We start from the raw sequence: 13,853 nt of genomic DNA on the forward strand, positions 1-13,853 counted from the left end.
TTTGTTCTCCAAAAAGGTTGAATCAGTTCATAGTTCCATTGAGTGAATTAGTGTGCTATTTTTTTCTATATCTCCTGCAACATTTATTGCTTCCCTTTTAAATCATTGTAGTCAATCTGATACCTGTAAAATGATAACTCAAGGTTGTTTTAATGTGCATTTCTCTAATCAATTATGATTTAGAGCATTTTTTCATATGTCTAGAAATTGTTTTGATTTCTTCATCAGAAAACTGGCTATTCATGTCCTTTGACCACATATCAACTGGGAAATGATTCTTCTTATAGAGTTGACAAAGTTGTTTATTTTTTGAGATATGAGACCTTTATCTCAGAAACTATTAAAAATTCTCCTGATTTTCTTCTTTCCTTCTGAACTTGATTATATTTATTTGTGTAAAACCTTTTCAATTTAATATTTGAATAGAATTTATCTATTACATACCTTGCACTGTTCTCTTATCTCTTGTTTATTCATAAATTGTTTGCCTATATTTATGTCTGCTAAATAATATATTCCAAATTCTTCAAATTTTCTTATGATATCTCTTTATCTAAGTCATGTATTCATTTTGATTTTATCTTGGTAAATGGTGTAAGATAAGTTTTCCTTATATTAACCCATCTCTGCATTCTTGCTATAAATACTTCTTAGTCATAATGTATAATTTTTGTAACATATTGTTGTGATCTTTTAGCTAGTCTTTTATTGAGGAGTTTTGAATCTATATTCATTAATGGTTTTTTGTTCTTAGTCTTCCTTCTGCAGGTATCAATATCATATTGGCTTAATAAAAGGAATTTTTGCCTAGTATTACAAATAATTATTTTAACTTAATCCATTACATTTATTATACTTGGTTTTCTTGTTAGAAAAGCAATGTTGAATTCTGACTCTAGATCTACATGATGTAAGTGGGTAATGCACTGGATCTACAGTGACAAAGACCAGAATTTAAATCTAGACTTGGATGCTTTTAGCTGTGTAACCTACTTTTCTTAACAGTAAAAATGAAAATAATAATATCACCTACCTCTCATAGTTTTTGTGAGGATCAAATGAGATCATATTTGTAAACTGCTTGGCACAGTGCCTGGCACATTGTACATATGATATAAATGCTTCTTCCCTTTTCTTCCCCTTTATTTTATGTCCTGATCTGAGATTTCATTGATATATGAAAATCTTAGGAACCTTGTCTGGTCAATACAAATAAGCAACTTCTTTGCAATTTATTGTTTTGTGACATTAATATATTAGGTGATTTTCCTAGGGTCACACAGTATGTCACAGGCAAGACTTGAACTCTAGTCTTTCTAACCCCAAAGCTATCTCTTTATCTGTTATATACAATACCTCAATTAGAGTTGTCTGAGGTTGAATAGATTTCTTAGACAAGTTTTTAAGGGAAATCACCACAGATCTTGTAGAAGAGATAGAATACTGCTCAAATGGCAGTTGAACTACCTGACCTCCAAACTCCCTTCCATCATGCAGATACTCTAATTCTATGCCTTTCTTGTCAAATTTAGCCACTAGATTTTTAATTACAAATGCTTGAGAACACAGAAATCATCTGCACAGAGAAGTTAAGAGAAGGGGAGCTTAGAAGGCTGTTGCCTACGTTGGAACTCTATGGCTTATAATAGGGGTCCTCAGTTGTTACATATGCTAAATTTACACTTTAGCAAGACCTTAGCAACAGAATAAGTGCAAGAGTCTGTGGCGGCAAACTGTGGCATGCGATGACAGCACCATATGGGGAATTCTATGCTATCTGGTGACAAGTTGTATGTTAATGTTTAATTTAAGAAATACGATGATCTAATTTTGACAGTAGGAGCTTGGAATGAAAATGTTGGAGAGAGGGGAGAGGGGCATGAAGATGCAAATCTGGAATTACTATCTATGATGTCCAATGAAACGCAAGGGTTGGATAAAAATTCGTTATTTTGTCTTCTACAAAATGCTCTCATATTTTTTTTAAATCTGTTTTTTTTATTAATTTTGCAAATGAATGGTCCTATTTTTACATGTGAGAAATCTGTTACTTTATTGCACACTATTTATTTGTATAGATTAAGGTTCACTTCCCCATTTTAACTACTCTGTTTGTTAACATTTAGTCTCATATAAATATGGGTGCTTAAATTGCTATTGAAACTGTGAGTGTTTTGGCCACAAGTTGTGAATCACACAAATTGTAGCATATGGAATAGCATATGGAATAAGGCAAAAAGGATTGGGGTTCACTTTGTGGGAGCATATGTCACATCATTGTCTAATATTGTTAATGTAATACAGTATAGGTAAATGTAATTCAATTTCAGCTTTCCAATTTAGATAAATAAAAAAACTATTCACATTTCTTTAAACAGATTATTAAAAAGGATAATTATTTTAATTGATGAATAGTGAAGTTAATACTGTTCTTATCAAATGAATTTCCTTGACTCCCATTCTCACTTCCAATTACATCTTTGTAAGTATGACCTGGATTTTTTCAGAAATGTGTTGTTCTTTAATCCCCATGGAGAAGAACATAACTGTAGATAAATAAAGCCAATATAGTTTATATCCATATAATCAAATCAAGGATAAAATAAAACTATAAAATAAAAGGGAGGCTTGAAAAATCTCCAAAAATACCAGCATCTAGGAAATCATGAAATCACACTTTAAAGAATGGGAGTGCACTATGCTAAACTTAGAACTCATTAAAAATTCTTAATTTCACCATTTATAACATAAAGAGATTTTGCAGAGATTTCACCTCATACACTGAGGTAGAACAAAACTTCCCTTTTTAATAAAAAAAGTCTTAAAAGCATATCTTAAAAACCCTGAGTTTTTATATAACGTTATTTCTTGATTGAAATATAAATAGTGAAAATATAGGAATATTATTTTTAATTTACATCAAACCATAAGTTCACAGAAAAATATATTGTATTATATTATCTTCTCCAGAAAATTGTTAGAAACTAAAATAGCCACATTTTAGGATACACAATGGTACTATTTCTATGCTGATAGTATAGCAGAACACTATTGTGTTTCTTGCCTTCTCAAATGGGTGGGGAATGGATAGAGAGAGGAAAAAATTTGAAATGTAAAATAGAAAAAAAAATTAAAATTTGAATTGGTTCACCAAGCGGTCAAGATGGGTAAGAAAAGAGAGAATGGTAAGTGTAGGTGAAATCATATAGAAAAGAACTGATAAGATTAAGGGCCTGGAGGTGATAGTAGGGATAAAGAGTAGAATTTTTTTAAAGGGAAGATAAAAAGAGAGGTAAAAGTCAATAGATTATAGTCAGATAAGGAGAAATCAGAATTCTTGAAAATGGGTGGTACATTTGTAGGTGAAGAACTGAATGGTTAGGGAGTTTGAGGGAGAATCAGTATATGTACTGAATTCTCCTAGTATGAAGGCAGGATTTTGGGAGGAGAGAAAAACTGTGAGTCATGTACTGAACTCACTGAGAAAGGAAGTATCTTAGGAGTTTGTGTAGACAATAGATATCAAAATTTTATTGGTTCATAATCATAACTAATAGCATGAACCTTAAAGGAAGAAAGGATACTGAGAGATAGAAACAGGAAGAGAACATCAAAGTGGAGCAAGGATTATTCTAACTCCCCCCACATGAACCAGTTATCTAAAGAAAATGAGTAAAAGTACAACCATTATTAGCCATTATAGAAAGTATGGTCAAAGAGGCTATCATCTAAGAGGAGCCAGGGTTCAGTAATATATAGTAGATGGAAGGACTGGGAGAAGAAAAATTTAAGGATGAAGCAAAATTTGTATGGAGCTGCCATGTCAGATTGTACTGTGGAAAGGTTGAGTGGTTTTTAGTTGATACTTTGGGGTTGGGATATTTGTGGGGAGATAGGGATAAGGGATTAAGTGAGCAATCACAGTGGAGAATGGAATTTGGAAAATGATCTATGGACTTTTACAAGTTCTTGGTTGTGAAGGACATGAAAGTGAGCAGAAGTTTCTACTTTTTATAGAGGAGGTTGGAGACTGGTATGAAGGCAAGTATAGAATGTGATTGGAGGGACATGGTTAGATGGTCAGATGGGAGACTTTGCTACACTATTCCTTTTCACTATGAAAAGTAGAGGTTAGGGAGGAAAGAGGCATAGCAAAAGATTGAGCTAGAACTTGCACAGCAGGAAAAAAAGTCCAAAGAAGGGAGGATTAATATGGGAAGTTCTATTCTCCAACAACTTTCCTCTTCTTCTTTCTTTAAAGACAGATGCAAAAAGGGGATGGAGTGTTTAAAGTCAAAGGGTCAGATTCTCTTCTATGTAACAGATTCTTTATATCTCATTTAGGATATTGGATAGGCAGCTGTATAGTACAGATGAAAGTTGTTGCTTTGGGGAAGAGAGAAGTTCTTTATAGTAGCTTTATAGGGCCCAGCCCAATTTCTTGTTGCTCCCATGCAAGCTCCCAGCATGCTCCCATGCTCTTTTGAGAGATGGAAGATGCAAAGTGCATGGCCTCTTGGACTCTTTTGTGAAATAAGAGGAGGAAGTTAGCATTCTATTTCTCTTTAACTCAATTTGGCCATTGTTGTGTTTTATGGAATGAAAATCATACAAATATAAGAAACCTGGACAAATCTACGTAAATTGTTTCCCCTCTAAGTTGTAAGCAAGTTTGTTGAAAGAGGAAGAAAAAGTACTTTCATATAAGGAAAAGTAAATAAACCAATTTATGAAGAATATAAGGCAATGCCCCTTTCATTGATGAATAATCTTCTGACTAAAAAGAGAAGAAAAAGAATAAAATTGTGTTTTCAAAGAGATAGTTTCAAGATCAGATGTTGAACAGTTTCCTTGTAAACTTGTTAAAAATGAACTTTTGTATAAAATGGAAGGTTTAAATCACCTTGTAAAAGATATGAGAACAATTTCCTGATGGAAAGGGGTAGAGATGGAACTTAGATTTGTTAAAAACTTGAAATCAGTATAAAGAAACAGTTTTCAGAGATGTAGAATTTTAAGAAAAATGGATTGAGAACTGAAAAAGGGCTAATGGGCATTGTTGTTTCTGAGTTTATTTTCATATAACTGTTCATATAATTTAAAGGTTAAGATTCATAGAATGAAAAATCAATAAAAGTTTTTAGACTGGTATGACTAAATAAAGATTGTTGGTTTTATACCTTAAAAGGTGTCTTTTTTTTCTTCATAAGCAAAAAGTTCAGTCATTAAATTTTGGTAGGCTCTGTTGTAAATCATTGAGCAGTGAAGAGTATAAATGGACAGGAGAGGAGAGCTGAACAGAATTATGAAGACTCTTCTCAGCCAGGAGTGGAAAAACCAACTCTCTAAGAACTGTGTGAAGACATAGCCCCAAAATTAAAGCTGACGAGAAAACTTCTGCTATTAGTTCCACAATAACCAGAGAAAAACTGATTCTCATTGGAATATAATTTGGTTGCCCTTTAGTCTCAACTGTGGTTTAAGAAAGGTCAAACCCCTTTGAGATAATTATTATTTTCTGCTGCTTTCCCTCACCACAAAAAGGTGAAAAGGTGCAGCTGTTTTGCTGTCAAAATGATAGCTGATGGGATGTCATAGAATTTTGATGAATGGAGAGATACTTGGATATGTCTACTTTGCTTAAAGATAGTTAATCTGATATTTTCTGCAATTCATACATTGAAGAGAACAACTAGCTAATAATTTGATACTTTTTGAATGCTCCTTTAACAAGATTTGCCAAATAAATTAAAGAGGTTGTCAATGCTTCATCAATTGAAGAATACAAGAGAAGAGAATTTGCCCATCAGGAGATTTAGACAAGATGTAGCTTTATATGGTGCAAATGTTACAGAACTGACCAATGACACCAAGATCTCCATTCCAGAGTTATGTTACCCTGGATAGAAGTGCAGTAATAAATCTTCTATTCATTCATTACACAATAGTTTATTAAGTTATTATTATGGTTGTCACTACACTAGATGGTAGTGATAAAAAGATGAAAAGCACCCATCTTCAGATATATATATGACCTTGTGGGAAAAGTTACTCAGTGAACTACAGATCTTAATATGATGAGAGTATGTCCATGGCAAACTCCTATATTCTAATTGTCTCTATTTTCTTACCTCTGCTTTATTTCTTAACACTTTATTATCTGGCTTCTCCACTATTGCATGGACAATGCACTTTCCAAGGTATGCAATATTATCTTGATTATTAGATCCTATGTCCTTATGAAGTCTTCATCCTTCTTGATTTCTTTGCAACATTTGACTTTATAGATGGTCATGCTTTTCATGATACTACTCTACTATAGTTCATTTCTTATCTATATTAATGATTTTATATTATTATTATGAGGGAATCATCTAAGGAAGACTATGTCCCATTCCTTCTCTGTCAGTATACACTGTTGGCACTATTACGGGCTCACTCTTCTCTGTGAAGTTTTTATCTTGGCAAGTCTTGTGGATCCAGGTATCATTTCTCTCTGAGTGACTTCTAAAACATGTCCAGTACTCTCCTATACTACCTTCTCTAACTACTGATTTAAAAATACACTGCCTTTAAAATATGAACTTCTTTGTTGGTTTTGAAATCTTTCACAAACTAAGTACATCATATATTTTCAGACCAAAACAATATTGCATCCAATAGCATACAGTGATGTTCCAGTCTGGTATATTTTCTTTTATTTTACTATCAAAATTCTCAAATCCTTTCAATGTTCATCTCAAGTGCAATTTCTCTATTTAGATGTCCCAAAGACATCTCAATCTCAACATATCCAAAAACAAATTTACTATCTTTTTCATTAACTATATTCTTATCTCTAACTTTCTTATTTCTACCAAAAGCACCAACATTCTCCCAGTACCTATGTTTGTATACTAGGAGTAATAGATGCTTGCTGATTGACTCTCAAATCTTCACTCTCCCTCACCTTTAATATCTAATCAGTTACCATTTCATTCCTCCATCTCTCACATCCATACCTTTCATGCTATTTATATGGCAACAATCCTGATTTAGGTTCTTATTATTTTTCTCATGTACTATTGCAATAGTCTTATAACTGGACTCCATAAATCTAGTCTCTTATCTCTCTAATCTATTTTCCATGCTACTGTTAAATGATAGGAAAGAACAAAAGAAAGGCAAAATTATAGGTCTGAAATATGGGCCTAACTATATCACTTTTCTACTCAAGAAATTTCAGTGACTCTCTGTATTTAGAATAAGCACGTTAACTTAGAAAGAACAATTTTATTTTCCTGTAAGTCTATATTATATGAATAAGTAGTTGACAAAAAGTTGTTTTTCCATAATAAGATAGCACCTGAGAGGCATATTTTGGCAGGGACATGTGTGTACCCCAAATTTGGAAAACACCTACTGAAGGATGCCTGTATGTCTCCAGTCCCAAACATTAGTTGATGATATTAGAAAACAAATGCTTTAATTTTTCTTTTCATCATAAACTTAAATTTAGGGTTAGGGTTAACCCTAACCCTAAATCACCAATCAAAACTTAGATGTAATTCATAAACAACTTTAGCCAGCAACATGAAAAACATAATTTATAAAAATTTACAAAAGTCAGTACATAAAAAAACACCACAAAAAAGTGGAAGCTCTAGCCCTCAGTCTGCTCCTAAATCTCAATGAGAATAAATTTTTGTCTTCCTTGCACTATGAAATTTGAGCTTTCCATGTTGAATTGAGAGCAGTGATGAGTGCTAGAGAATTGCTAGACTGTCACCTTGGAAGGAGACACACTGCCATCAGCTGTGCAGAAAGGGAACCTACCTACCTATAAGCACTAGTACAAGATAGTATTTTAGAAATAAGATTAGTTATTTTTATCCTAGAAGTTGTTTGTGTTACTGAATTGTCAATAAAGTTTGATTGCAAGCATTGATAAGTTTTAATTTTTATTAATGTACCCTCAGTAGGCATATGGAATAGCAAATTGATTTGAAAAATACAGTATGTATTACATTCCCATAGCCTCTAAAATACATACTCCTTTGTTGGCATTGGAAGCCTTTCATAAACTAGATACAGTATACCTTTCCAGACCAAACTACATTGTATCCCATATACTGGTGCTCAAGCCTGAAATATTTTCCTTCCTTATCTTTAATTCTTCTTTAACTCCTGGAAACTCCCATATGCCTTTGATGCTCAATTCAAGTTCAATTACCTTTAAATAGTCCTTTTTATTTCCCTAGGTATCAATATCCCCTCTGCCCAATTTTTATTTGCTTTATTATTAATCTATATGTATTTCCCCGTAGAATCAGACGTTCTTTAGCACAGGAGAAGTTGTATTTTTGTATTTATATTGCCATAATTATCACAATGCCCAATTCAAAGTATTTAATAAGTGCTTATTGATTGATTCCATAAAATTTGATGGAATTTGGTTCATGTCTAGACTATGTTTATGGAAGTATCTGTCTTGCTGGGAGATAAGGGTTGCAATGAGTAAATGGTCAAAGGATATATGAAGAAAATTCTTGTAAAAATAGCTCTGAAAAATGCAAATTATTTTTACCTCTATCAAACAAGTGCAAGTCAGAAAATCTCTTATGCAAATTTGCCAAAGATAAAAAATGGAAGTAGTCAGAGGGGTTTTTGGAAACACAAGAACTGAGAATTGATGAAATTATGAAGTGATCCAGCCAATCCTGAAAATTAGAAATATGATTAAAAGGTGATTAAATTGTCCATTCCAAAGTCACTAAATAGTACATACTCTTTGACCAGTGATACTATTTCTCTGCTTATCTCAAAAGAGATTAAATATAGAGAGAAATGACTCATGTGCACAAAAATATTATGTTGTACCAAAAAACTAGAAGCAAAATTGGTGCTCATCATTTAGAGAATGACTGGACAAAGTGGGAATTTATTAATTTCTCCTTTTCCTTTAATGTAAGGAGAGGAAGCATAAATTTAGGAACAGCTAACCTCAAATTTAGTAGATCTGGGTTTATTCTGACACTTTCTGGCTGTGTGATTAGGGACAAATCACTCAGTCTCCGTACTTAAGGCAATTCTCTAAGAGTATAATTTACAAAGAAAGCATTACAAAGAAAGCAACATCTTGGGAAGAGTTGTCTCATCTACAGTTTCATATGCAAGTGAAATCACAATCTAGATCTATCTACCTAATAGCAAATTACCCCCCTAAATTTATGGATATAATTGTTGGAACATTCTTGCTGATTTTGAAAAATTGTGTGGAAGACAAGAGGTATATTCCTCAAATTATATGCCAGGAAGCTTGATCTTGATTCTTGCCAGCAATCTGGAACACTATATTTAAGGAATGTTTCAATTAAGAATAGGTCAGGCAGTGAGCTAGGAATTCACAATGAGATATTGAATTTATTCTTAGTCATGTTCAGTGTATTAATTCATTTTGCTAGAATGTATTTTTTTATTGTAGAGTTGTTTCAATGTGGAGCTTCTTACCTGGGAATAGGTAGAAGGGATGGTAAGTTAATGAGAAGTGATAGATATGCAAAAAGGGATTATCAGTGAAACAAATTTAAGATGTACAGAAAACAAAAAAATTTAAAAAGGAAACATAAATACATAGAGAAATTCCATTATCTTATTATGCACATATATATCCATATATACTTTTTAAACTGTTCATAAAGTGAATACAGAAGTTGTTTCTTATATAAATCTTTTTTTTGTTCATTACATATTAAAATGTTCATGTTTGATATATCTTATTAAGTCAAAAAAATAACATTAATTTTAAAAAGAAAAAATTAGGAGCCATTAGGTGGCTCAGTGGATAGATGAAAAGTCTTGGAGTCAGGAGAACCTGAATATGGAGCTGGCCTCAGACACTTGCTACTTACTAGCTGTGTAACCCTGGGCAAGTCACTTAAACTGAATTGATTCATAGAAAAAAGAAAGAAAAAAAAAAAGGAAGAAAGAAATATATGAAAACAAAAACAAATTTAAAAAGTCATGCCAGGCAGTAAACCTTATTTCCATTTGTGAAAGGCTTACTAGAACTGGTATATCTTATAAGGGCCATATATATATGTTATAATAAAATTTCAGCAAAATACTTGACAATATGTCTTTTAAGATGGTAATAGATAGGACAGGGATTAGCAGAATCAATACTGGTATAAGTGAATAGGCTCAGAATACCTTGAATAACCAATCCCTGTCCTCTTCCCCCTTTCCAAAATCTTGGCCTTCCCTGAGGTTTTTAATATGAGTCAATTTATTAATATGGCAACCAAAAAAAATCTGGTGAATTTTATTCTACATTAATAGATTACTGTACAGCATGAGAGAAGTGATAATACTGGTAATTCCTCTTCAGTCATTTCTATCTTTCTTTTTTTTTTTTTTTGAAAATTTCATAAATCTTTATTTATTTGTTTTTATTTAATAGCCTTTTATTTACAGGTTATATGCATGGGTAACTTTACAGCAATAACAATTGCCAAACCTCTTGTTCCAATTTTTCACCTTTTACCCCCCACCCCCTCCCCCAGATGGCAGGATGACCAGTAGATGTTAAATATATTAAAATATAAATTAGATACACAATAAGTATACATGACCAAACCGTTATTTTGCTGTACAAAAAGAATCAGACTCTGAAATATTGTAAAATTAGCTTGTGAAGGAAATCAAAAATGCAGGTGTGCATACATATAGGGATTGGGAATTCAATGTAATGGTTTTTAGTCATCTCCCAGAGTTCTTTTTCTGGGCATAGCTGGTTCAGTTCATTACTGCTCCATTAGAAATGATTTGGTTGATCTCGTTGCTGAGGATGGCCTGGTCCATCAGAACTGGTCATCATATAGTATTGTTGTTGAAGTATATAATGATCTCCTGGTCCTGCTCATTTCACTCAGCATCAGTTCGTGTAAGTCTCTCCAGGCCTTTCTGAAATCATCCTGTTGGTCATTTCTTACAGAACAATAATATTCCATAATATTCATATACCACAATTTATTCAGCCATTCTCCAACTGATGGGCATCCATTCAGTTTCCAGTTTCTAGTCACTACAAAAAGGGCTGCCACAAACATTCGTGCACATACAGGTCCCTTTCCCTTCTTTATAATCTCTTTGGGATATAAGCCCAGTAGATATACTGTTGGATCAAAGGGTATGCACAGTTTGATAACTTTTTGAGCATAATTCCAAACTACTCTCCAGAATGGTTGGATTCATTCACAACTCCACCAACAATGCATCAATGTCCCAGTTTTCCCACATCCCCTCCAACAATCATCATTATTTTTTCCTGTCATCTTAGCCAATCTGACAGGTGTGTAGTGGTATCTTAGAGTTGTCTTAATTTGCATTTCTCTGATTAATAATGATTCAGTCATTTCTTTCACTTGTGTCTGATTCTTGGTGACCCCATTTGAGGTTTCCCAATAAAGATACTTGAAGAGTTTGCCATTTCTTTTTCTCCAGATCATTTTACAGTTGAGGAACTGAGGCAACATGGTTAAGTAACTTGCCGAGGGTCACACAGCTATTAAGTGTCTGAGGTGTGATTTAAACTCCAGGCCTAGCACTCTATCTTAGTTATCCTAGGATTCATGTATACTCTTTTACAAAGTAGGAAGACAATTTAATATTTTGCAAATCAAATAGAAATACTGACCTCATTGTGATTGGTGGACTCTGAAAACATGTAGAAATTATATTTACATTTGAATGTAAATAAGGAATCTACCTCAATTTGTTTACAAAATTCACCTCATCAGAGGTGAATTGTTTCTTTGGCTGCATTTCCTTGACTCTTTTAACTTATAGAGCAGACTAACATTGATTTATGAAAGACAATAACTTTTATATGTTGCTAAATATCTTAACCCAGTCAGCCTATTTTCTAATTGTAAAATGTTAGGTAGTGTATCTGACAGTCTTTTAATCACTGAGCATTTATTATTAAACACTTAACTGTGTGCTAGGTCCTGAGTAAACAAAATGAAAAGTGATAGTTTTACCTTTAAGTAGCTTAAAATGTAGATGGGGAAGAAATCATATACATTTGTAAGTATATATATTATATATGTGTGTGTATAAGTACATATGGAACATATATAAAATATAAGCACACATACATACTTATATGTATGTATATATACATACATATGCAAGGTGGGAGCAAGAAAAGCTTTTCATAGAAGATTGAGCTATATTATGAAGAAAAAGAGGAATTCTACAAGATGGAGATGAAATAAGAGTGCATTTTAGGTATGAGAATTAGTCAGTGCAAATATATGTGGAGGAAGAAGGCCAATTTTGATAGATCATAGAAATGGATTAATGTACAATGAGTCTGGACATATAGGTAGGAGCAAAGTTGTAAATGCACTTTATAATTTCTGTATAAGAAAAGTTTATATATAATTTTAGAGGTAATATAATATCACTGGAATTTGAGTAGGGCAGTAACATAGTCAAATCTGTGGTTAAGCAAAATTATTTCATCATCAATGTGGAGGCTAAACTGAAGTGAGGAGAAATGAGTCAAGGTCAAAATTAAGAGATCATAATAATAATTTAGGAGATTAATGATGAGGAACTATAAGGTGTTTAAGTAGAGAAAAGGGGTTGAATGATAATTGCTTGGTAGACTTTTAGCATATATTGCACTTGTGTATAGGGTCAGTCCAGTGAACAATTGTGAAGTAGGTCAGATTTATCATTTATATCCTCATTTACTTATTTTTATATCTCTCCAGTATAAAGTATATAGAACTTTCAGGTGGTTTGCTCTGGCTTTTCACATAGGTATACATATTTTCACTAGATGGGGCATTAGACTTTGCCATACCTCTTCTTCTCCATCTTGCCAATGACATCTCTGATACGCAGTCAGTAACTAATTTCAGAAACTAATGCATGCAAATGAGTGTAAAAATTGCTAATAATGGACTAATGAATGTCAATACATTTGAAATTTTAATGATATCTTACTAGAGATCTTGTCTCAACTCAACTATTTGGAAGGAGTCAGAGCATTATTCTCAAACTCAGTGAGATAGAACTCATACTAATTAGATAGTTGTTTTCATTTTAAAAGATTTTTTTGCATTTTATATGATTTTACAATATATTGGGATATAATATTTTACAGAGAGATATCTCCTATAATAGAATGAGAGTCAATAAGTAGATTGAAATGCAAAATACCTTCAGGAAACATACTATTGTGACCACTTGATAGCTTTCTTGTTTCAATAGATGTCTTAGATATCTTCAAATCCATACAACCAGGATTATTTTTCTCTAAATGCATTACCTACATTTAACCTAATGCCATTTCAACTACTATTTTCATCTTTTATTTTTACTCAGGCTTGCAAAATATTTTTGTTTTTTCATTTTGGTTTGACATCCCATTTATAGGAGATTTTATTATTATATATCCTTGAATTTAGGATGGCCTCATCCCCCATTTTACCTACTGAACTAGTCTTTTTCTTTAAAACCTGTCTCAAATGCCTTCTCTTACATGAGGCCTTGAAATATTGTCACCCACTCCTCATCCTTTAATCTTACTTCTGATCCCCTCAGTAATGATAGACCCCATTTATTTTCTTAAGAAATGGAGAATTGAATAATATGGTGCTTGAGAGTGAACAAGAAGTATTGTCTAATTCAATTCTTTATATAGATCATGAAGACTAGTATTTCTACCAAAGGATGACTGAAAAGCCTTCATCAACATCTGATCAAATCTTTATGAGATCTTTTCATGTACTGAGACTAGCTGCTGAAAATATGAACAGAATTTTCTAGACAACTCTTGAAAATAGGTCACATTTTTG

The sequence above is a fragment of the Sarcophilus harrisii genome, chromosome 1, assembly GCF_902635505.1.
Source record: "Sarcophilus harrisii chromosome 1, mSarHar1.11, whole genome shotgun sequence".
Lineage (NCBI taxonomy): Eukaryota > Metazoa > Chordata > Mammalia > Dasyuromorphia > Dasyuridae > Sarcophilus > Sarcophilus harrisii.